Source organism: Calidris pugnax, unplaced genomic scaffold, assembly GCF_001431845.1.
Source record: "Calidris pugnax isolate Ruff unplaced genomic scaffold, ASM143184v1 scaffold11, whole genome shotgun sequence".
NCBI lineage: Eukaryota > Metazoa > Chordata > Aves > Charadriiformes > Scolopacidae > Calidris > Calidris pugnax.
In genome coordinates, this window is record NW_015090803.1 from 148547 (window position 1) to 163334 (window position 14788).

Genomic DNA, 14788 nt, shown 5'->3' on the forward strand with positions numbered 1-14788 from the left:
GAGATACACATGTGTTGCTGTCATGCCAGTGATTATTTTCCGTTTCCTCATCTGGCTGATGTTAGATGAATTAAAACAAATGTACTAAATAACTTGACTAAACCTCAATGATTTATTTTACTAATGAAACAAGTAATACATTTTTCTTAGAGAATGGCTAAGAAAAGCAGCTCACTGTTTCAAAGAATGAAGTTCTAGAGTAATTGAAACTTTGCATTGCTGTACTATTAAGGAAAGCATTGTCAATTTGAGAGAAATCATTTTCTCTGTGCTTCTTTGTCCCCCTCTCAGCCTCTTGAAAGAGAACCTTTCCCTGGGACACTCAGAATCTGCTCTTGCTTCCTGTTATTATTCAGAGAGCATGCAGCTGAATTTTACTATCAGCATTTAAAGGTTTAATGGTGAACTGCAATAACCTTGTCATGCTCTACTACTGTTTAATGTCTCTACATGTGTTCTCTGGACAGCCTCAAGAAGTCTTGCTTTTGTGCCAGAGAGGTGATGTGAAAGGTGTTCCGCTCCCTGATGGTACCCTAAGTTTACTTTCTGTTTACAGGACCACGTGATGAATTTAAAGGACTCTTAAAACTTACTCAGCAGAACTGCCATAAACTATTCCTTTATACTTGAATATGTCTCTATGGGAAGCCTCTGCTACAGAATAAAAGATACAGTATTTTAGAATACCTATTTCCCTTTAGAAAGAGAGGCATAATGGTTTGGAAAAATGTTAGATTTACTCTGGAGTGTACTGTACACAGAGGTAATTATTCCTCTGCCACTCGGTTTCACTAGTTTGCCATGCCCTGGGAGAAGAATAATGTGCAATGAGACACAATCCACTTTAATCTGGACAGATCTATGGGGACAACACTATCAGTGTGTAAATTCAGCCAGGAAGAACTAGCAGGTCATTCTCTGATGTCATGTGAGGAGATGGGAGGCATGTTATCTTCTTCACCAGAAGAAGATCTATGAGCTATACACTGAGTCCTCTTATAGCATCCTTAGGGTTGAAATGAAGTTGTGAGGGTTTTCTATTTTGTTTTCTGTCGCAGTGAGAATGGGAAATGTTTTCTACACTCAGGTCTGTTGTACAAGCGGATAAATACCTTTGCTTAGTGGTCAAACAGAAATATAAAAGTAAGGATACTTCAAAGTCACCTTGAGATCTATATTCCACCCCCCATGTGCAGAGTGAATGTTTAAAATGTCGGTATGACAGAGTGGTAGACACTTGTCCATTTTGACAATTAACTATACACCATGGGGTAGAGTCTTGGTTTTGCTCTTTATACTCAGTTGTGTTTTTTCTTACATTAGCACTTGGCTGCATCTTTGGGTTTTGAGGCATTTGTTTCCAGATTCCTTCTTAAACCTAATTATCTGTTTCACTTGCAGATAGATGGCTTCTATATGGGGGAAGAATAAAACAATAAATGCAGTACTATCTGAGGAACTGGCAGACTGTGGAGATGCAAGTGTGGACATATTTTGAGCTGTTGAAAGGTAATTGTGGCTTGAGTGACTTTTCAGTGGCAAGTCTTTCAGTTTTCTTCCTTTTGTTATCCTTGTCCAAGGAGTTGTGGGGCTCAAAGTGTTAATGGATATAAAGTACTTTAGAAATGGAAAGAGCTGTCAAAGCACTGCTGCTGTTATAGTGGCAATTCCAGACTGAAAGGAGTAAACTCTTGTTTTGCTGTACCTGGTAAATAAAATAAAATGCAGACTTGCCACCTTTCTGAGTGCTGGAGTGAGGGGTTAGCCATCCTCTGCCCTCAGGTTTCCACAGCAATTTTTTGTTGTCATATTTCAGAAATGAAGGGCTTTACAAGGCAGAATACTTCAATAGGTTACCAAAAATAGATGTGTGCAGGTGGCAGTGTATTTGGGTTGTGAACTATTTGTGGATAATGAATTAGTCTTTCCCTTAATAATCAATTTGTGCAGCATCCAGGAGACAAAAAAAAAAAAAGAAAAGGGGGGAAAACTTAAATAAAAAGCAGCAAAACAAAGCCTTCTGCAACAGCTATAGAGCAATTTGGGGGAAGACTTAGCACCAGGGCTGTGCCTAGAGCCAAGTGTCTGGTATTACTAGAGTAATTGCCTTCCCATTTCTTGTTAACCTCTTTTTGATACACAATTATTTTCATGCTGTAATTGAACTATGCCTCATAATATAAGAAAAAAAAAAAAAAGAAAAGTGTGGATAGCTTCTAATTATTTTGCCATTCTCAAAAAAAATGCTTTTGGCAAGATACCACCAGGAATTAATAAACATTAATAAAACTTGAAAGCAACAGCAAAAAATGTTTGATTCAGAGGTGGTAAGTACTTGCCTGCTGCCATCTTAATTGATGTGTGCTCTCCAAGCACAGGGGGGGCTGTACAGAGAGGAGAGCCCACTTCGATGGAAAGCTGTGGGGGGTGGCCTTGGCAAGATGAAAGGTTCACCTTTCACAATATGCTGTGTAACACTGACAGAAAATGACTTCTGTTAGCAGAGCAGCAGGCGATGGGGGTTGGAAAGAAGCTCAAAAAGCACTTCTAGGAATGTGACTGATGGGCAGCACAGTGGAGATGAAAGACTCCGCAACTCTACTCTCTTGCGAAGACTCACAGAAAAGAAAGCAGAAGATGGATGGCCCAGGTCTGAGAGCTCCAGCCAAGGTAGGAACTTGCTGCCCCCTGGTTTCACGCAGTCATGAGGAGAGCCTGGGTTTTCCCATGTAAATGGCTGCTGTTGATTGCTGGTCAAACCCTGTAGAGCTGAAAGTCCTTGGCACCAGGGCTAGAAATGGCTGGTCAAGGTGGGGACTAGATTTCAGAGACATAGTTGGTGTTGTAGATGTGCTCTTCCCCTCTTGTGGACAGAGGACATGCTGTTCCAGCTGATGGGCAAACCCTTGGATGAATCAAGACAGACAGTGATCTGGGCTGTGGAACAGACATAAACCAATGTTTGAGTATTTGTAATTGTACAGACACTGAATTGTGGTTCATCTGATTCTGTATGACTTGACAGGACTCTTATGACTCTTGCCATGTGGCAAGTCCTGTTGCCCTTGCAGCGAGGAAGTGTGGACTTCATGAGGCTGGAAGGAAGGCCCACCTTCTGAGGATGTGCTCAAGAATAAAAACTGGACCGAACTGCACCAGGAGAAGAGATGATGGCTACAATACCTCTGTGCTGCTGTTATCCTGTTCAGCTGGTCCCTTTTATTTCTTTCTGGTGATCCATATTTTTTTCTATCCATAGCTGATACGCATACTTCACTTACTGGCTCCTCTCTGGGAGGAGAATCTCTTGTTTTCCACAATCAGAAACAGGATTTTTTTGTTTAGCCCACCAGTCTCAATGAGTGTTACCAACTCTTCCAGTAAGTTTGACGTGTACAGATTTTATAGTGGTTACTGTCAAGGTGCTGCAAGGGAGAGCTGCTCCCCAAGGGATTAGGACTCAAGGGGACTTCCCAGGGCAGCAGAGCAGAACCTCAACAGCCAGGGCCTGTCCCACCAACCCAGCCAAGAGCCAGACAGCCAGGACAGCCCCAGCCCTGGGCATCAGGTACCTTCCTAGGGTCAGGGATGGGATGGGATGGGATGGGATGTGGGGCTCAGTGGGGCCCATGGCTGGGCAGGACAGGGCTGTGGGGTGACTGGAGACCAACCCTGCTGTGTTGTTGCTGGGGCCGGGACTGTCAGTCCCAGGGGTGCTGGGCGGTGGGCAGGCTGAGGAGAGCCCTGGGGGGTTGGCATCGACAGTCAGGGCTGGTGGTGCCCTCAGGGCCCGGCAGTTACTGTGGATGGCCTCCAAGGAGCTGGAAAGGCTTCAGCGGCTGATTTGCATGTGGCTAGAGTACAGCATATAAGAAATAATAGGCTCTTTCTTAGCTAATGATGACCCTTGAGAGGAGTCTGTGGATAACAGATGATGTGGGCTTCCCTCCAGTAAGCAAGTGCAAATCTTTTGACAGGAGCTGCTGCACCCACTGATTCATCGCTGATGAATTTGCTATGGGAGATAAACAGTGTGGCTGGGTAAGACTCAGTAAATAGGATCAATAGCGTTCAGACTACTGTGTGACCTAAACTTCATTTTAGTGGGAAGCCTTCCTGGGGAACACCTTTTTCTGGAATTAAACCAATTTACTGCTCAGGCACAGGAAGGTAATTATTTTCCTAATCAACTTCAGCAGTACAGCAGATGCATAATGAAAGATTGTTAATAAAATTATAAAATATGTCATTAAGATAATGTTGATAGTCCTGAATATTGTTTGGAAAGGCAAATAAACCCAAACCTAAAGTTAGTGAGATAGAGCTGGAAAAGAAGAGTCAGTTGGTGGTGGGGGGGAGAGGGGGGAGATGAGGAAAGAGAAGAGAACAAAATTGAAGCCCAGATGAAGTGCCTGAAATAAGATTTGTGAGAAGAGGCAGGACACACAGAAGATGAAAAAGGAGCCTACAAAGGATAAATCATTGAGTTTCTAATTTTTCCGTAGGCTTCCTGCATGGAACATCGGAACTGCTCTGAGACACAGATGCACACGTGCGCCCTGTCCCTTTGGTCATGAATTAGAACCTCCGCTAACATTCTTTGTTTAGGCAAGGGGCTATATAAAAATGCTTTTAGCAGATGGTTGAATGTCATCTTCACATAATGGTTCAGGTGCATCAGGGTAGACTCTTGGAAATATTTTGTTAACTTGCAAAAAAAAAAATATTAAAAAAAGTTGTTGAAAAGGGGCATACCAGGACATAACCCTTTCTCATTAAAACTCAGGTATAAATCATAGTGCCCTTGAAGTTTTTCTCGTTACTTTCAGCCTCCATCTTCAGCAACTATGCAGAAAAATATCAGCTCAGCAGTGTTAGCCACAGTACAAAGGAAAGCCTTCCTGTAGGAAATCTAAGGATTCCTCAGCCCTTTTATCTATGACGCAAAATGACTGGAACATTGAACCTCACAGACACCATTTTTGAAATCCCTGCTACAGGCTGGAAAAACACATGCACACACACTGGCCTAAAGAAAGGAGGATGACAATCTTTCTTTCCTTTTTAAATACTTGCGTATGAACTAAAGTCAGGTAGGATAAAAGTCAGCACTTTGGGGAAAACCTTAAGCAGCAGCATGTAAAGACTTTCATGCTGAATCAGATTGATGCTTCATCATGTTCTAATGTCTCATCTTTGTGAATGGTGGACATTGCCTCAGTGGGCAGGTGATTAATGCAGAATAACCTGTGCATAGGCAAAATTTCTTCTTAATCTTGTCAGACAGGGATTGGGATTTGCTGTGCTGCGTGAAAATTTGCTGCACTCCTAACCAGCTAGATTTTTAAATAGTCATAGGTTCTGAAAAGTGTGGTTACAAATATAGTGGGGTTTTTTTCAAGCCTTTATCTTGTTGTGGGATTTGTTGTGATTGATCCCCGTTAAATTCTGCAAAACACTCTTGTAATCTGATGGGGCAAGAATCCCTCTGTAAGGGTCACTTTATTCTCGTTTCACTCAGGATATTTTTATATTCTGCTTGGATTTGCATCACTCACACCTGTTTAAAACACTTCTGTTGCTAGGAGAGCAGAGACAACAGTAGCTGTCCATTCAGCTACTCCTTCTACAGCCTTCTCTTACCTGTTCCAGGTCACCATTAATCAGCCTCTTTAAAGCACGAGGGGTGAAGAGCAGAAGCAGCCATCTGTAATAATAACAACATTGCAGGTGAGCACACTGATACCTTGCACAATACAGAAATGAAAACCAGGCTGTGGCTGCTTCTGGGTCAACTATTGAAAGAAGCAGGAAGAGAGATGGCATTGTAACTAGTCTGTGAATGCTCACAGCCAGACACTGGTGAATCTAGTTCTGATTCTTTAATTGCTTTGCAAGGGTTGTTGATAAAATGATGTTCTTCTCCATACATCCCCAGGTGCTTTGCAGGGAATCTCAAAGACTTTCTAGCTTTGCCCGTGAGAGATAGAAAATACACAAGGATGTTCTTCTTTCTCCTCCAGTAGTGAAGCCAACTCTTCGGTTCACACGGCCTCTGGACATCACAAATGGCTTTCCACAGCAAAGGGTAAGAAGATGAAAGCAATGGTTTCCATAATCATTATTGCTAAAAAGAAGGCATTACTTAATAGCATGACTACATGAGAGTTGCACTACAGGAAATTTCGGTGTAGGAGAGCTGCTTCTGACTTTTAAAATAAAAAATAATAAAAGAGTATAGGATGAAGTCAGACAGATTAACATTTTTCTGTAGTGAAATACTAAAGAATCTTATCAATAAACTTAGAATTCATCAGCTACATTAAGATGTCCCCTTTCTCTATTAAACACTGCAGAGCAATTAGGGGACTTGACTTTGTATCAGAAGATGCTGAACTTAAGCTTTTCCTCTTTTTCGTGCTTAGTGGATATGCATAAGAGGAGTTTTCTGTTGTGAAAGTGAAAAACTGATTTTACCTTCATAGAGTACTGTCTTAACAGTGACTTTATATGGTGACAATAACAAGATATTTAAGGACTTTGAATACATTTTTATTGGTAAATTCCCATTTGGTGCAGTACCTTCTTATTTGTATTCTCATAAAAATAATAAAAATCACTATCTCTAGGATACAGGGAATATGGGATATTAAATATCTTCTACGATATGAAGGCTGTAAGTGTTGCCAGATACCATGGTACCTTGTAAAGAAACACCTCTGACCCTGACGGTGGGGACATTTTATTACTGAAATACTGAGATAGTCTCCTGCTGTGTGTGGAACTGCAGCACAAAAGGAGCTGGGTGTTTTTAAGCAAATCATTATTTCTAACAAAAGATGCTTTTTCTCTCTCTCAGCCAGTTGTGAGAGAAAGTGACAGACACTTACGGTTAAACAAGGTTTAGAGTTTTCCATTCCAAGGGAAATAGCATGAGGTTGGCATAATCAATTGCTATTTGACCGAGTGATAGTAATGCATATGCTATGCAGTAGCTAAAAATCTTTCAAGAAGTAGCCAGAACGGCAAATGACTGAGCACATTTCGGCAACAGCATGGCCAAAGTGTTGCACCAAGTGCAATCTTTGCCCTTTCTTGACTCAGGGGTAAACAAACCACAGTTAAACTGAATCTACATTTCTAGGTGAAATGTTATGTTTCATTCAGAAAAAAAGACTACAATTGACCAATTATTGTCAGCTTGTTTTAGACTGTGACCTTTTCTCATTCCCTGCTTTGCACTGGTGGGAGTGGAGGGGGCACAGAAAAAATATTTTGGGCTGCCAAAACACAGAAGAGGCTGGTAAGAGAAACACAAGACTTGACTGTAAGACTCTTGATTTAAAGTGTTATTTTGGCATATCCTTGCCAAACCATCACCAAAGGATATTAGATGAGGCCTACTGTAATTCTGCGCAGTTCCACCATTCCTGTAAGGAAAACTTTCTTAAATAACACAATGCCATTTTAAAACAGTATCTCTCTGTCTAGGTGCTGTGATCTGTCTTCAGTTTTCACTTTTCTGTGGTCTTCATATAGCTAGTTTACAGTTTAACTGTCTTTTAAATTCCCACAGATTAAATTCAGATATAACAAGAAAGGTTGCAAACAGCTTCCTTCCATGCACTGTGATCTTGCATCCTCCTTCCCTCATCACTGTGTGGATGACACTCTGACCCCTGCCTATTTGCAGTGCTGTCAGATGCCACGACAGCATCCTACGTGCTGGGTAGGGCTTACATCACCAGTTCAGTGGCCAGTGAAAGGTCATATTGGCTACTTGTGCTGGCCTTGAAAATCCATATAGGGTTAAATGGAGCCAAAATAGTGATACTGTAGTGACAGAGAGGTACAGCCTCTCCTAACTACTTGTCTGGTAATGGGAAGATTCATGAAAGATGTGGAGTGTGGTACCAGTGTGACATGTACATAAGTAGGGCACTTAGCATTGCCTCATTGCAAATTGCATCTCTGTGATCTCTAATTAGAATGAAATTAAAGTAGCTGCAGCCGAATGTGTTTTGAATATGGTTACACAGGGGGAGCTATAGGCTCCCTTCTGTCATGAACTCTTTTGTTTTAAGCAGTGCTAAGTCTGAGCATGGCCACAAGTTCCATGAGTTGTGCCAAGTGCTTGGTTGGCTGCTTACCCTGATCTCTGCTGAGCTAGATGGCTCTTCATAAATAAACCAGCAAGTAAAGCCTTCAGGCCAGAACCGCACAGACGGGTATTGAAATCGGTAGAACTAAAGACCTAAACTCCACAGGTGGAAGCACAATTGCCACAAGCTCCACATTTCAGTCCACTTACAGTTGCAGATGAATTGCATTGCTACAAGACCAGAGATGGTCTCTGGCACCACTGGTGGCTCCTGTCACTGAAGTTCCCTGTGACTTTTCTGGGGAGGATGAGGGAGCCTTTGTTAAGTTTTGGACAGTGACAAATGCTTTTATTCACAGGTAGGATTATTTTTATTGTCTTCACTGTTGATGGACTTGAGGTCACTAAGCAGGGCTGGCTCTGTGAGACTGCACAATAGGGATGCATACACTGGAGAAGGGTAACTGTACCACCCCTGGCAAAATGGCCTGGGGGCACATTAGCAAGCTGGGCAGGAAAAGCTGAAGCTAATTTTTTGTATCTCAGAACCTTCAACCCATATGGCTTTCTTTTATTATCTTCCTTTTTAAAATAATTTTCTTCAAGACCGTAATCTTTCTTAGAGAAACAAGGATATTTTTGGTTTTTTCCCATTCTTCCACTGGTGCTGCTTCCCAGAGATGCGAGATAGCTCAGCAGGTGACACTGGAGATAATATAATCTTGCCCAGTCATTGACATCAATATTTGCGTCAGTTATTGCTTGTGGTTGTCTGGCTTGGGATAACTCTTGTCTCCTGGGAGCTGCTGGGCACTACCCAGACTCCTTACAGTTGTGTCAAGGCAGGAGTGGCTGTGACACAGCAGTGGCAGGCAGCAAGAGATGGTATCGCTTAGAAGGGTCAAAGGAGCTTTGCTAGAAAGCATGGTGCTTGCCTTTAGGCTAATCTGTGTATTACTCAGTACCACATATTGCTGACAGCAATGGCATCAACTTTATGGCTATTTGGTGCCACAAGATTTGATTTTCCTTTGTTAAGTTTTGGACAGTGACAAATGCTTTTATTCACAGGTAGGATTATTTTTATTGTCTTCACTGTTGATGGACTTGAGGTCACTAAGCAGGGCTGGCTCTGTGAGACTGCACAATAGGGATGCATACACTGGAGAAGGGTAACTGTACCACCCCTGGCAAAATGGCCTGGGGGCACATTAGCAAGCTGGGCAGGAAAAGCTGAAGCTAATTTTTTGTATCTCAGAACCTTCAACCCATATGGCTTTCTTTTATTATCTTCCTTTTTAAAATAATTTTCTTCAAGACCGTAATCTTTCTTAGAGAAACAAGGATATTTTTGGTTTTTTCCCATTCTTCCACTGGTGCTGCTTCCCAGAGATGCGAGATAGCTCAGCAGGTGACACTGGAGATAATATAATCTTGCCCAGTCATTGACATCAATATTTGCGTCAGTTATTGCTTGTGGTTGTCTGGCTTGGGATAACTCTTGTCTCCTGGGAGCTGCTGGGCACTACCCAGACTCCTTACAGTTGTGTCAAGGCAGGAGTGGCTGTGACACAGCAGTGGCAGGCAGCAAGAGATGGTATCGCTTAGAAGGGTCAAAGGAGCTTTGCTAGAAAGCATGGTGCTTGCCTTTAGGCTAATCTGTGTATTACTCAGTACCACATATTGCTGACAGCAATGGCATCAACTTTATGGCTATTTGGTGCCACAAAGCTATGTTAAGGGGCCACAGACTGATTAAAGATTGAAGCCAAGAGGATCCAGTGTAAGTGTTTGGATCCTGCCACACATCACACATTCACCTAGTTGATTTGTATAAGCATTGGGGTCCAAAGCTATAGCCATAGCCCCAGTTGTTGGGTTTTTTTAGTCTTTTTTTTTTTTTTTTTTTTTCCATGTAATTTTAATTTTCTCTAATATGTTTAGTAGCTCTGAGTCGTCTAAAGGCAATGACGTGCTGGCAGAAGCTCTTGGGAACTGCTGGTTAAAATTCTGCTGCCAAAATGATGAGAGTCTTAGGATAATTTCCTGGACTGGGAGATCAGTTCCTCTCTGAATATTATCAAAGCTGCCAATGTGTATCTATTGTGCCTATCTATGACACAGACAAGGACCACATATAAAACTAAGAATAGCACCACTGCTGACAAGAAAAAAACACCCAGTCTCTGTGCTACCTACTCATGATGATGATTTGTACACACAGGTTCATAACTCTAAATTTCAGGAGAACAAATCTTAGTTTTTTGCAGTAATAACTGCATTAAGAATAAATTCATGTGAGGAGAAGGAAAACTGGCATTGATCCTACATCAGCATAGATCAGAGATGAGTTTTAGGGCAGCATATGGGACTTCTGATCCTGGAAACACTCTGGAAGAACCCAGTTTTCAGAAGGTGGATGATTTGAACCTCAGCCTTTTTTCACATACCTAAGCTTTAAAACAAAGGGCTCCTTCCTTACAAGTCATTGTGGAGATCAAGTATTTGGTCTCTAATGCAACTAATCCAGGCCTTCTGCAAGCAACGATGTCACTGAAGTTGCTAAGCAAAATCTGGTACAAATCTGGTAGAAAATTCAGGTATAAACGTTAGGTAAGCAGACCAATGCTCACAAAACTGACAGACACCAACTTGTATCAGTTAAAATGCTCTTAAAGCAGAGGAAAAAAAAAAAGAAAAAAATTTTCCTGATATGTTTTTGAAGCTCCTGTTTTCCCCATTTACAACTGGTTGCTGAGTGTAAATTGATTAAGCTTTATTGTGATTTATTAGTGATATGGTCAACTGAATAGTACCATGTACTCTCTCAAATTCTGAAGAAAGCATTCTAAAATTAGCACAAGAATAAGCTTTGTATTCTCATTCTCTGTGTAATCCTGTGCAGGTAAGGCAGGCAGTCATTTGCTCAGCACTTACACCTGTAGAGCTTTGGACCTTAGCACTTGAGTGTTTGAGAATGCGTTTCAGCTTGGGGGTGTGCTCTGACTTGTCTCAGTATAATAAGGTGTTTGCTGATCTATACAGCTCCCAGAAACAAGCATGAGAGTTGTAACATGACAATTTAAAAACACAGAACAACCCTCCTCTGGTTACAAGTGGAGACCATAAATCTGTAGCCTCTGATATCCTGGCTTGCCTTTACACTTCTGAGTCCTGTTGGATGACTGTGGTGATTCCCTTGTGTTTGTCAGTTTGTACCTGTGTCATTGAGGCCTACATGAAAAGATATAAAAGTACTCCACGTGGTGATAAAGTTCTGCTTTTTATCGAAGTTGCAGAAGCTGAGAGGTTTAATCATGCGTTTGCATCCTCCTCCTGTGATAACGGCAATGGGTACGAGGCATGGGAATAAGGTGTGATAGAGCTTTCTTCATCAGAATTAAAAGGTCTGATGGAGTGACAAGTAATTCTTGCTGCTTCAAATCATTCATTTAATTTAAAGATCTACTGGTTTATGTGAGCTTTTTAGCAAAAGCGGGACTTACACTGTAACCATACCGGCTGTTGGCAAGCAGGAATATCATCCCTCTCCTCCCTTTCCCAAGCCAGCCTTGGTCCACTGAAGATATTCTGATGCCACCCACAGGAGGACGCAGGTACTTTCAGCAGTTCGGTCCTACTTCACAGCAGCAATCTGTCCTATTAAGGCTGCTTTAGCGATTCCAGCAGGAGACCAGCAGGTAATATTAGCAAGCAGAGGAAACGTCAAGGCGTGTAGCTGCGTGGGCACATAGCGACGGTGGCATTCAAGGCCCTTAGTGTATCCACACCTCAGAATTGGGAAGTATGATTTGAAAGCTGGCACGGAAGAGAGAGAACAGAAATCTCAGGCTTTGTGTTCATCAGGACACAGCTAAGTGCAGACGGTGGTTGGATCCTGCTCATTCCTCTCACAGTCCCCTACTGTAGGTTACCCAAGTGGTAGGCTCCGATCTACAGCTCGACCACAAATAACATTTTGTGAAAATCTTGCCAAAGCCACAGACGTGTGAGGTCTCCCACATTCCCGCAGGGCATCCTGGCTGCCTTGCTGTTTTCTAGAGAGCCGAGCCGAACATCCCACATCCTGGTGTGCAGAGGGGCTGGTGTCCTGCTCGCAGGAAGCAGCTCCAGCCTGTTGTCACAGCTCCCGGCCGTGACACAGCACGCACAGCCTGGAAGCCGAGCAGATTTGCCCAGGAGTTATTCTGGGATGGCACAAACCTGCCTCTGTACCGTTACACGGGTTTCCCCTGGGGGCTTCACCCATGTATTTCAGTGCGATATGGTCCTTCTGTTATTAAGCTAAAAGGTTTGTGAGAGCCAAGTAAAACTGAGGGAAACCTCGGCTTTCTGCAGAAGTTGGTTAGTTCTGTGGTCAGGCTATTGTGCACTGGGTGCATAAGGACAAAAATCACAGCTTTACTTTTACAAAAATAGTAACAGAGAAGAGGTAATCAGAAAAAACAAGGGAAGTCATACTGTTTATGACAGTAAATTATATTTAGAGGAGTTTTGTGTAAGTCCCACTGTACTATAAAAGTAAGTTAAGTTTATTTCTGTGGATGCATAAATAAAATGACGGATCTTTGATTTTAATGCTGCAAACAAATTACTGATCAGCAATATTTTTGCATAATATGCTCAGTAAACTGCTGCTTTTTATTTGTACTTAGCACCGTGAAAAATATCAGGTTTGCCGGGTGTGTTTCTAACGTGTGTGGCAGTATGATGTTAAGGTCTCTAACTAAAGCGTCAGCGTTTTCTGGCAGATGATTTCAGATTTCAAGCCCAAGTAGCGGTTGTTATTATTTTTAATTTGAAAGATTTGGGATGAATGTTCCTGGTTAGGGTTAGCCAATGTGTTTGATTGCCTGCTCTCTGTTCCACACCTTACAGTGCTCGGGAGCCGCAGTCCCGGATCTGCCAGCTCAGCAGACACCTGCCATCGAGTCCACAGCATAAGACTGATACATTTCTGTTTTGTGCTCCTTTCCTTTCCTTGAAAATTCGCATCACCGGAGAAATCTTCCTTTCAAAATGTTTTGTGTATATTATCTTTATGCCTATTTGGGTGAGGATGAGATGCAACTGCAGCATCTCTCTCTCAGCGCATGTGCTCCAGGAGCCCCATCATTGTCACATTGGTGTGCTTCAGAGAGGTTTGTGAAATTTATCTTCATCAGATTCTTGTGAGGTAGAGAGGGGAAATGAGATTATACAGATGGGGAGCTACAGCATAAAGATGCTACATTCCACAAACATTTAGGCACGTGTTCCCCTGACAAGTGCAAATCCAATTCCCTGCGTAATCTGAGGATTTCTGTGAAGCCAGGCAGACTTTTCACAAGAACAAACTTTGGCATTGCCACAGCTGATCAAGAACTGAGCGGTTGCCACGGGCGGGCAAAGTCAAACACCGGATCCTGGTACCCAAAGCCCTTGTGCTGCGTTTTTACTGTAAGAACTCTTCTCTGCTTAGTTGGTGCCATCCGATCCCTTCTCCCTGTTAGGGAGAGCTGGGGAGGGACTCTGTGTCAGGAAGTGTGGTGACAGGACAAGGGGTAATGGTTTTAAATTGGAAGAGGGGAGATTTAGCTATTAGGAAGAAATCCTTTACTTGTGAGAGTGGTGAAGCACTGGAAAAGGTTGCCCAGAGAAGCTGTGGCTGCCCCATCCCTGGAGGGGTTCAAGGCCAGGCTGGATGGGGCTTGGAGCAACCTGGTCTGGTGGGAGGTGTCCCTGCCCAGGGCAGGGGGGTTGGAACTCGATGATCTTTAAAGTCCCTTCCAACTCTAACCATTCTACGATTCTGTGACATCCAGGGAGGCATCGCACAATCGGTGAGAGCCCTGATGCCGAGAGGAGCAGTAGTCCCCCAGGAACCAGCCAGACCTGCTCCCTTTTGCTGCTTCCCCGGCCTGTGGGCCCTGATGTATTGGCACCACTTTGCCAGAATATGGATGTTACAGCCCAGGTGCTTGAGTTGAACCAGCAGGCTCACTGGACACACTCGTTGGCCTCAGTTAACCATGGAATTCCTCACCTGGTGATCATAGAATCATAGAATGGTTCGGGTTGGAAGGGACCTCAAAGATCATCAAGTTCCAACCCCCCTGCCCTGGGCAGGGACACCTCCCACCAGACCAGGTTGCTCCAAGCCCCATCCAGCCTGGCCTTGAACCCCTCCAGGGATGGGGCATCCACAACTTCCCTGGGCAACCTGTTCCAGTGCCTCACCGCCCTCATAGTAAAAAATTTCTTTCTGATATCTAATCTGAATCTTTTTTCTTCCACTTTAAAACCGTTTCCCCTTGTCCTATCATTACCCTTCCTGGCAAAGAGTCCCTCCCCAGCTCTTCTATAGGCACCCTTCAGGTATTGAAAGGCCACTATCAGATTAGCCAAAACAGCCCCAGAGAGGGACCCGGTGCTCCCGGCTGGGAGGGCAGTGATGCGCACAACAGAGACCCAGGAGCATCTCCAGCACTACCCCCCCTGCCCTAACCCCACGGCGTGCCCAGCCCGGGCTGCTCCCTCTGCGGAGGTTGGGCGAGCACAGGCCCACACCGGGCACCCGCTCGCCGGGCGAGGGAGGCTCCATCCCCGCCGCGGCCCCCAGGGGGCGCTGCCGCGGGCTCGGCGGCTCCGCCACCACCGGGGCCGGGGCGGCTCCGAACGGGGAGG